At 42.2% G+C, this 10,000-nt stretch overlaps 1 pseudogene; it reads left to right on the forward strand.

The window, feature by feature from the left end:
* LOC137979210 (uncharacterized skeletal organic matrix protein 5-like) overlaps window positions 1-8,011 on the forward strand; it is a 14,672-nt pseudogene extending 6,661 nt beyond the window's left edge.
* The last annotated feature ends 1,989 nt before the right edge of the window (window positions 8,012-10,000 follow it).

Raw genomic sequence — 10,000 nt, forward strand, 5'->3', positions numbered from 1 at the left:
AAAAATACTGCTCTATTTTCGTGAAAGTAGACTAGTGCACGACTGATAAAACAACGCGAATATCAGTCGTGCAGTAGTCTACTTGACTTTCATAAATATTCTTAAATCAATTTTGACTGACCACGATCTTCTCTGATCCACCGCTGTGCAAGACTTATCGTCCACGGTTTTTGCAAAGGTTTTAAAAGCACAACTTTACCAATGCTCGAAGTAATGTGTGACATATTACAGTCGCGTTACCTGCGCAGTAACGTTGCGCATAAACAATTAGCACGAACGTCCTTAAGCGGGTCACAAGCTTAGCAGTCAAGCGGTCCACAAGTGTAGCGTCCAGCTGCCCACGAGCTTAGTGGGCATCCAGCGGTCAATCCCATAAGTGCAGGCTCACATGGTACGTTGTAGCTTTGTACACTGCTAGGATCTGCTAGTTCTTCGTCAAGCATTTGTACAGTGGTCTATGGAGCAGTTCTTTTAGCACCTTCCCCCCCCCCCCCTCCCATCTCTTATTTTTCTTCCTTCCATTGTTTCATCAGTGTGACGGGTGCCTGGTATGGGGGTCTCATGGCTGGGTTGCAGGGATTTGCCAGCCATGGGGGCAGTATTCTATCTAGGGGCAGGCTGGCCACAGTGGAAGCCCCAGGGTATCCCAGGCACCCACCTTCCACTTAAGCAAGGCAGTTGATTAACTGTAAATAAGCAATTCTTGCTTTGAACCTTCACCTTTACATTATAAAGTAATTTGTAAAAAGTTACAGTAGAGCAGGTTAAGGCATGAACTTGATCATCTTCACTGTATGTGTTTAGCGGTCCGGTTTCCCTGTGTATGTGTTTAGCGGTCCAGTAGAGCAGGTTAAGGCATGAACTTGATCATCTTCACTGTATGTGTTTAGCGGTCCGGTTTCCCTGTGTATGTGTTTAGCGGTCCGGTTTCCCTTTTTCTTTAATGTCTGTTTTAGGGGAAAGGAGCTTTCGTAACAACACAGGGGATGTTGATCCGCCGAGCGTTGTGGAACTCACCTTCCATGCCGCCTGGTGTTATCGCTGACGCAAATTTCCCTTTCGTAAAAGGTCGTTGCCATTTGAAACGGTCGTTGCCATTTCTCAGAACGGTCGTTGCCATTTGAAACGGTCGATGCCATTTATAACGGTCGACTACACACTTCACTTCAAAGAAAATTAAAAGAAACAAACTAAGAAAAAATGTTAACAAAAATTAAGACAAAAAGGAAAAAAAAATTTTATAAAAGAAAAACTGGAGGAAAAAAAGAGTCCGAAAATTTCAAGACTCGAACTTGATCAATTTCTTGTTCATTTATCAAAATTTGAAAATTATAACTTCCACGTTTTTGGTTTGGTTTGAACACTATGAACTTGGACTTTTTAAGATTCGGTGAAAGCTTACTAACCCTAAACCATACTGACAACTTAACTCGATATTCAGCTGATTAACCAAATATTCAGGATCTTTACGAGACAAAAACGTTGGTATCGTCCGCGAATAAAATCAGTTGTAGTGCCGTGATGCATTGACTATATCATTAATGTAAAGAAGAAAAATAAAGGCCTTAGAATAGAGCCCTGAGGAACCCCACAGGATATATTAAAGCGAGAAAAAACATGACCGTTGAAATCTACAAATTGTAATCTGTTAGAGAAATAGCTTTTTACCCATTTTAAGGCCAGTCCACGTATACCAGAGTGTTCAATTTTGTCAAATAAAATATTATGTCATAATCTCTTGATTATGATAAACTGTATCGAATGCTTTTGAGAGATCAAGGAAAATACCAACAGCTATATCACCTCTATCACAGCGCCTTGTTTGCGGGTCAGGTTACATCGGCTAAGGAGTTGGCAGAGCTCAAGAGACGTAAGCCAGAATGATTATCCCATAAAAGGAGGGCCTCAACCTCCTCCACCTCAGCTCCCCAACGGGGTCATGCCTCACGGGCTAAGGTTCAGCCTGCCGTAGACCTTTTTGCAGATATGGCGGCCACTTTGATTTCTATTGTTTCAAATAGCTATTATGGGATGCCCAGAGGGCAAATACATATTAATTTGCCCCCTGAGTATCCCATAATGTCTTTCGAAACAATAGAAATCAAAATGGCCGCTGTAGGTGCAAAAAGAACTATTCCCCATGGTTCTCGCTAACCTCTTCCAGCCTCTTCCACCCAAGGTAGCCCCAGGGGGTCATACCAACAAGCCTAGAACAGACCCAAAAAACGTCTGAATGGACAGGGCGGTGGCCTCTCCCTGTCTTGCACTTCAACTTTCTTTAGACCTGCCACTGCCCACAGCTCCGGGGCACAGTTGTCTGTCCCTTTTTCTGGACTCCTGGGAGTCTATAACAAGGGATCAACATGTTTTGCACCTTCTACAACATGGCCTTCGTATCAGTTTCGACGCTCAGCCTATATTCACGTCCAATCCGGTGCCCTTTTCTCTGTCAGAGGCCAGAAGCATGAAAGAGCATCTAAGGTCCCAGAGTCTTTCAATTTTGGAGAAGGGGGCCGAACCAGTTTTGTCCAGGGTTTTTACAGCCAGCACTTTGTTATCCCCCCAAAAAATGGGAAGCTTCGGTTGGTCATCGACCTTCGGTCATTGAGCTATCACTTGGCGAAGGAGAACGTTTACTTGGAGACGCCTGCCAATCTTCGGCTTTCCATTCAGAAGGGAGATTGGGTAATCTAAGTGGATCTGACAGATGCTTACCTTCATGTTCCGATCCACCCATCATCGAGGAACTTTCTTCGTTTCTGTTACCAGGGCAAAGTTTTCCAGTTTCATGTTCTGCCGTTAAGTTTGTCAGTGAGCCCAAGAGTTTTCACTCGGGTAGTGGATGTCATGATGGCCCATGCTCGATCCCTGGGCCTACAAATTCACTATTACGTAGACGATTGGCTCATGAGGAACCAGCAAGTGTAACACCTCTGGTCTCAAACTCAGTGTCTTCTGCGCCTGACCACTCCCAGAATTGGATTCACAGTTTGGAGTAGTCAGAGTTAACACAGACACAGGACCTTGTCTCTATCGGCTCTCATTATCGAATCGATCTGGGGCCTGCCAAGTTTAAAAGTGTCGCAGCAAACCGGAAATTCGATTTTATGCAACTTAGGTCAAGGGTCATGCCAAACATTTGGTCGTCATTGTACACTTTGTTTTATTAACACACGAGTTTGCTCACAGAAGGTGTCATTCTATTTACAAATTGACTTAATTTTGCCTGTGATAATGACGATCCAGTTTTTTGTCATCCAAGCTGATAAATTCTTGGAGGATAAAAGCGGGAGCAATTGCAGAATACCCGGCCCACCAAATGTCCTACTTAAAAAAGCTGGCAAAATGAATGAAAAGAAGAGTGTTAAAGGGTACGCAGTGAAATGAACTGCCACCGCGGTCCACAGTCCCGCAGTCGTTGAACGCAAAATGTTAAAGTGAACTGCCACCGCGGTCCGCAGTCCCGTAGTCGTTGAATGCAAAATGTTAAAGTGAACTGCCACCGCGGTCCACAGTCCCACAGTCGTTGAATGCAAAATGTTAAAGTGAACTGCCACCGCGGTCCGCAGTCCCGTAGTCGTTGAATGCAAAATGTTAAAGTGAACTGCCACCGCGGTCCACAGTCCCGTAGTTGTTGAATGCAAAATGGGAAAGTGAACTGCCACCGCGGTCCACGGTCCCGCAGTCGTTGAATGCAAAATGTGAAAGTGAACTGCCACCGCGGTCCGCAGTCCCGTAGTCGTTGAATGCAAAATATTAAAGTGAACTGCCACCGCGGTCCGCAGTCCCGTAGTCGTTGAATGCAAAATGTTAAACAAAGATGATGATAGCACGAACAGAATAGAAGGACACTGGCGGCACGCGAAGGTTAAAATGCCTCCTTTTGGAGTCCGAAAACACCACTTTTCGTCATATTTAATTAGGAGAGTTTATGTGGCGCTACAGGAACAGAGACAGTGACTTATTTGAAATGTTCTTAGGAGATGTAAAAAATAATGCACCAAATAAAAATTTTAAAAGGCAAGGAGTAAAATGAACTGCCCCCGCGGTTCACAGTCCCGTAGTAGATGAATGAAAATTGTTCAAGGGCAAGATGATCTCGTGAAAAGTGTAGTTAACCGAACCGCAACGTGAAAGCTAAAATTTTACGAGAGTGCTTAGGTCTAATCACTGAAAGGGGCGCTTAGGCTTAATCAGTAAACGAGTGCTTTCTTCTTCACACGATCTCGTGTAGACTTGCCACAAGTCGACCTCACGATAATCCCAGGAGAAAATGTTTTAGCGAGCGAATCGTGATTTTTCGTACGCGAAGTAAATGAGCGAGCGACGAAGTCGACGAAGTTCCGCGCGTATCTCGACGAAGGACTTTTCGAAAGTCTAGATCTCGTGAAAAGTGTAGTGAACCGAACCGGAAAATGAAAGCTAAAATTTTACGAGAATGCTTAGGCCTAATCACTGAAGCGAGCGCTTAGGCTTAATCGGTAAACGACTGCTTTCTTGTTCAGACGATCGTGCTTAGGCTTAATCAGTAAGCGACCGCTTTCTTCACACGATCTCATGAAAAGAGTAGTTAACCGAACCGCAAAATAAAAGCTAAGAGTGCTTAGACCCAATCACTGAAACGAGCGCTTAGGCTTAATCAGTAAACAAATTCTTTCTTCTTCACACGATCTCGTGAAAAGCGTAGTTAACGGAACAGCAAAATGAAAGCTAAGGAGTGATTGCAGAATACCCGATTTAGGAACTGAATTATGAATATAATTTTCTGTCCCATGCCACTGCGGACAAGCAGCATTGTTAAACACGACTGCGGGACTGCGGTGGCAGTTTTTTAAGTAAGGCATTTAGTGGACGCGAAAACAGCAATGTTAAACACGACTGCGGGACTGCGGTGGCAGTTTTTTAAGTAAGACATTTAGTGGACGCGGAAGCGCAATTGTTAAACACGACTGCGGGACCGCGGTGGCAGCTTTTTTAAGTAGGACATTTGGTGGGCCGGGTATTCTGCAATTTAGCCCAAAAGCGCAAATGATCTCAAACATTTTAGAGATTTGTATCCTATGTATCGCGTTCAAATTTTCAGAGATTTCTCATTATGCAATGCACTTCCAATATTCAGTACTTTTATTCTTGGCTGACTGATCAGAAAACATTAGCCTTATGCTAATGAAGCAAAAAATGTAAACAAAATGCCGCCCGAAAATGTATGGATCTTACTTTATTACTATGCGGACAGGTCAATAAAAGTACGTTACCAGAAGATTGCACCCTGCCAGCAGAGCCTTTCTTAACTCTCCCGCTGGTGAGTTTTTAGAGAGGCTCTGCTCGCAGGGTGAGAAGACTGGTACTTGAATCAGAAAAGCAAAGCACTTTGGCACAAAGTATGAATGAGTTTTAAGTGAAACTGGGGATAAAATTCCAAACTCTATTTGAAATCCAGGACATTTCATAGATCAAATACGCAAAAATCAACTAAAACATACGGCGTACTGTTGGAATATTTTAACATGGGGGTTTGTTATGCCGAACAGGCGGATACGCCACGCGATCTCTTCATGATACATGAATACGGGTCTCGAGGTCACCTGTGATCAATCGTAACAAATTACTCCGCCGGAAAAACACATCCAGGCTTATGTCCATATTCATTCTCTTAATTAGATTCCTTGGGCTGTATCGCTGCGAATAAATCCATATGCATTTATTGTACCTTTATAGCACCTTTCACAGCCCGAGTAACTCAATGACTTGCCTTATTAATTTATATTGTCACACAAAATAATTATAGTAAATTGCCTCTTATATCTGTACACTGCTACAGTACATGTTGTAGACTGATACTTGGCGTTAACGCCAAAAGGGAATGAGCCGAGTAAAAAAAAACAGTAAACTTGGATTAAATTGATTGGATGAGGTTGTTAACAAGAAAAGTTTCGGTCGTATTTATAACTATAGGAAAATCTTATTAATTTCCTTGTTTAATTTACACTTGCTTAGTACCGCACTATTACTTGGGAATCAAGGAATTTTGGAATCTTGGTTAAGAGGGAGAGCTTCCTTATCTGGTACAAAATGCGCTTACGTCTTATCGTTTATTTCGTTGCAGTCCTTTTCTCGATGGCTGTGAATGCAGACAGATCCGACAAATCTTGCGCCAAACCGTTCAACCGTGTCATGCTTTGCAATCTTATGTGCAACTTGCTTCAGGATTCGGGAGCCAACGAGGCTATTAAAACGCTGCAAAATAAACTAGAAAGTCTCGTTGCAGTAGTCAACAATTCCTCACTAGGTAAGCTGATTTTTAAAACTCAATCTGTCATTTCAATGGTTTCATTGATGAAATACAAAAAGATGAGAAATTGGCGAGAGGCGAAGAAAACGTCGCGTTTGACGGTCTAGAGCAGCTTTTCCTGGTCGCTTTTAGCGATTGGCATCCCATCTAATATCGATTCATCCAATTTCGCTCGACCAGCTTTTTCAGATGTTCCTTATCCAAAATAAAAGACTTTATGAAGTTATTTCTGATCACGACATTTTTTATATACTTTCTACAGCTGTTCCTGCTGTTCCTGTCTCTTCGTCTTCGTGCAAAGAGCTGTATGAAAAACACAAGTAAGCGCCTAATTAAAATACTGAATTTATATGTATTTTAAAATGTAGACATCAGGGATTAACGCACGCGGGAAGCTTTTCGTATTAGCTTCCGAAACATTTCAACGAGGTTTTATTTGATACAGGTTCTCCAAAAGCCAAGTATATCCACTGATGTTTGGGTCGCAGAAGATTCCTGTTTATTGTCTCATGGGAAACTTTGGGTGCGGAGGTGGAGGATGGACGCTTGCGATGAAGACTGACGGCAAAAAGGTATCCGACAGCGCAAGCTTTTCTCAACAATCGAAGTTCTCTTCGCTAACCGCATAGATATTTTATTTTCGACATCTTCTGCAATCAACTCCTTTGCCAACTTATACCAACCTCGTTCTCAGGGCTTTTTTTCTGCGGTTGTGCCCATGCACCTAATTCTGTGTTTTTTGTTTTTATTTCAGAAAACCTTTCATTATGATTCGGCCTTGTGGAGCAATAAAAACGCCTACAACCTCCCAGGAGGAAGACTGGGTTTGACTTTGAAGAGACCAAACTACCGACCTACTGGAACACGTCTTTCTCCAAAATCTGCCTCGGTATGAGAAAGAACCCTGGTCAGCCAATCAAGTTTCTGGTCATCAACAAGCAGGCCCAGTCTCTGCATTCACTGATAGCTGACGGCAAATACCGCTCCACATCACTGAGCCGCAACACATGGAAGACGCTGATTGGTTCTAAAGCGTCCTTGCAGGCCAACTGTAACATGGAAGGGTTCAATGCCGCTGGCTCATCAAAAGGCTCCTCTAAAGCAAGAATCGGCATTATTAGAAACAACCAGAAAAACTGCGCAACCCCAGACTCCAGAATTGGGTTTGGTACCGGAGGGTATCATGATGATTCCAACACATGTGGGAACGTCGCTGTAAATCACTCGTCTTCGGATAATGGGGGCAAAAACATTAAAGCCATGGGATATATTTTGGTTCAGTAAAGCAAAATTGAGTCACAGTTGAAATAAAGGAGTCATTCCATTCTCAAGCCTGGTTTGTAGACGTTGAAGCGATTGACTGGCCGAGCATCAAAGCAAAAATCAATCTTAGGGACGGGTAGCACCAGCCTACAAAAAATTAAATGTCTTGAGCTTCATTTTTCGGAAAAAAAGGCTTCTTCTTACAAAAAATATCGGCCGACCAGGAAGCAAGACACCGGCTCCTTTGAAGTTTTGTAGAGTCTGCCGACACTAGGTTCTCACACTACGGTTGCACTCGTCCAAGCTTTGCGATTTACTATTTCTAGGCAAAACAAAAAATAAAAAATAAAAATGCGCTAGTGCGATCCAGCCCTTACGGACAATTCTTATCACGGTATCAGCAAACACCTTTCTTTCAATTATTCCAATCACTTTCGCAAGATTTAAAAACATTGTAATCCTCCCTGTCCACAATACACAAAGTCAAGAGAGTATGAAGGTAAGAGAGGTAATCCCTCTTATTGGTCCTATTCCCATCGTAATCCCTCTTAAATTATTTTTAGATCTCCTGTGAGATCCTGTATTCCCACGAGGGTTAAATGATATCTAATCATATGTCCCCATTTTTAGCAATGATTGCGTGGGAATTCGCTGAGCTGTCAACATTGGTAAAAATGGGGACAAATGATTGGCTATCAGTTAACCCTCGTTTAACCCGTGTTTTACAAGTCCGCGTTTTACTAGTCCGCGTTTTACTAGTCCAGTCCAATCCAGTCCAGTCCTTCTTATACAGTATGCCGTGGCGGACCGTAGTTTGTCAACCGCAAAAATTTCTTTATTCCCCTCGGTCTACTGGCATGACTGCATTGACTCAGTCGTCCAATGACAGTCACGCTTCCTTCGTGTTGACAAAGTTCAAACACATTCGCGAAACCGGAAAGCATTGAAAGATACGAGAATGAAAAGCCGTAATAAACAAACTTTGCGCATTCATGATGCTTTTATTAGATAATAGGATTTTGTACGTAGTAGGCTGTTCGTGATCGTAATTGTATTTATCAAGCCTTCAAGGAATTAACATTAATTACGCAGATGCTAATAATTAAATTTCACTGTCTTCAGTAAGTCCAACCACAAAATAAGTTTATTTGCATGTCAATATATATTCCTTGAAAAAATCGGCAAGAATTTGTGACGCTGGTGAATAATAAAGCAGCTGCTACATGTAAATAACCTTGTCTAGGAGAGTGAATCCTTGACTTTGCAGAGACATCGGTCAACCTCGAGAATTGGGCGGTTGAATTTGCACATTTTTTGTCAAAATTTATAACACTTGAAAGAAAAAAAAAAAACTAGCAAAAACAAAAACCCGGTGTATTGCCATCATTTTGACACAGATGTATCCTTTTTTTCGCGAGTTTTTAGTAAACACGCTCAATACCTTGATCATGGCGGCCGCTGAAATCGACGGCACTTTCGATTTTGCGATTTCCTTGCGCAGCCAAAAGTACAATACAAAAATTGAACGGAGCAAAAATCTCCCAAAATGTTTTTCGCTTATGGTAACTTTTTATATTCGAGGTTCAAAATTTATGTTGTTTTCATGTCGCAAATTTTATTGCTGATTGCAAAATATTTTGTCGATCGACACTTCCTGAAAACTTCCTACTGCTCTTCCCACAAACTGTATATCACTATTTATTTACTGGTACATCAATATTTGTTTTGCGTAAGGCAGGCTTACAAAATCTGCATCTTAGCTTAGCTCGCATTTTATGAGCCCTAAAGTAGAATTTTCGGTCCTATGTTTCTGATAGCAAGTCGTATATTTTGAGGTCCCCCAACCAAATACTAGGGAGTTTTAGCAAAGACGACGGGTACGGCTACGGCAACGTCACAAAGCAAGAATATTATTGGTTGAAAAAGGAAAAATGCTCGTCCTGCACGTGCAACACGAATTTCCGTGCATTCCTTTGCCTTATTATATCTCTCAGATAGTAAGCGCGCTGTAATTGGCTAAATTAGCGGGCCGCATTCTACATTACGGCCTGCTGTACAGCCCGCTAAATTTAAAATTTCGACAAAACATCATCTAGCGAGTTTTTCATGTAATTTCTGTTGCATAAACTTGAACTGAAAACTGTTTGAATTTTGCAAGCAACTATTTCAAACTTAACAGCCAAGAAGATTTAGTTTTTGGGATTTTGGCACGGCATTCTTTGTGGCAGTTGAACCTTCCGCTTCATTTTGACTGTTTCCTTGCCCGCGCGCCGGTTAACCTCAGAGATATAATAAATATCTTACTAACCTCGTTTTCTCGGTCCGTACTGTAAGTTACGGATCCTCGTTTTTTCCCGTTGATTTATGACCCAAGCGTGATGGAAAAAACTCGGTCCGTAACTTACAGTACGGACCTCGAACTCGGTTAGTAAGAGGTATGTACTC

This window comes from Montipora foliosa, chromosome 12 (genome assembly GCF_036669935.1).
Source record: "Montipora foliosa isolate CH-2021 chromosome 12, ASM3666993v2, whole genome shotgun sequence".
Classification (NCBI taxonomy): domain Eukaryota; kingdom Metazoa; phylum Cnidaria; class Anthozoa; order Scleractinia; family Acroporidae; genus Montipora; species Montipora foliosa.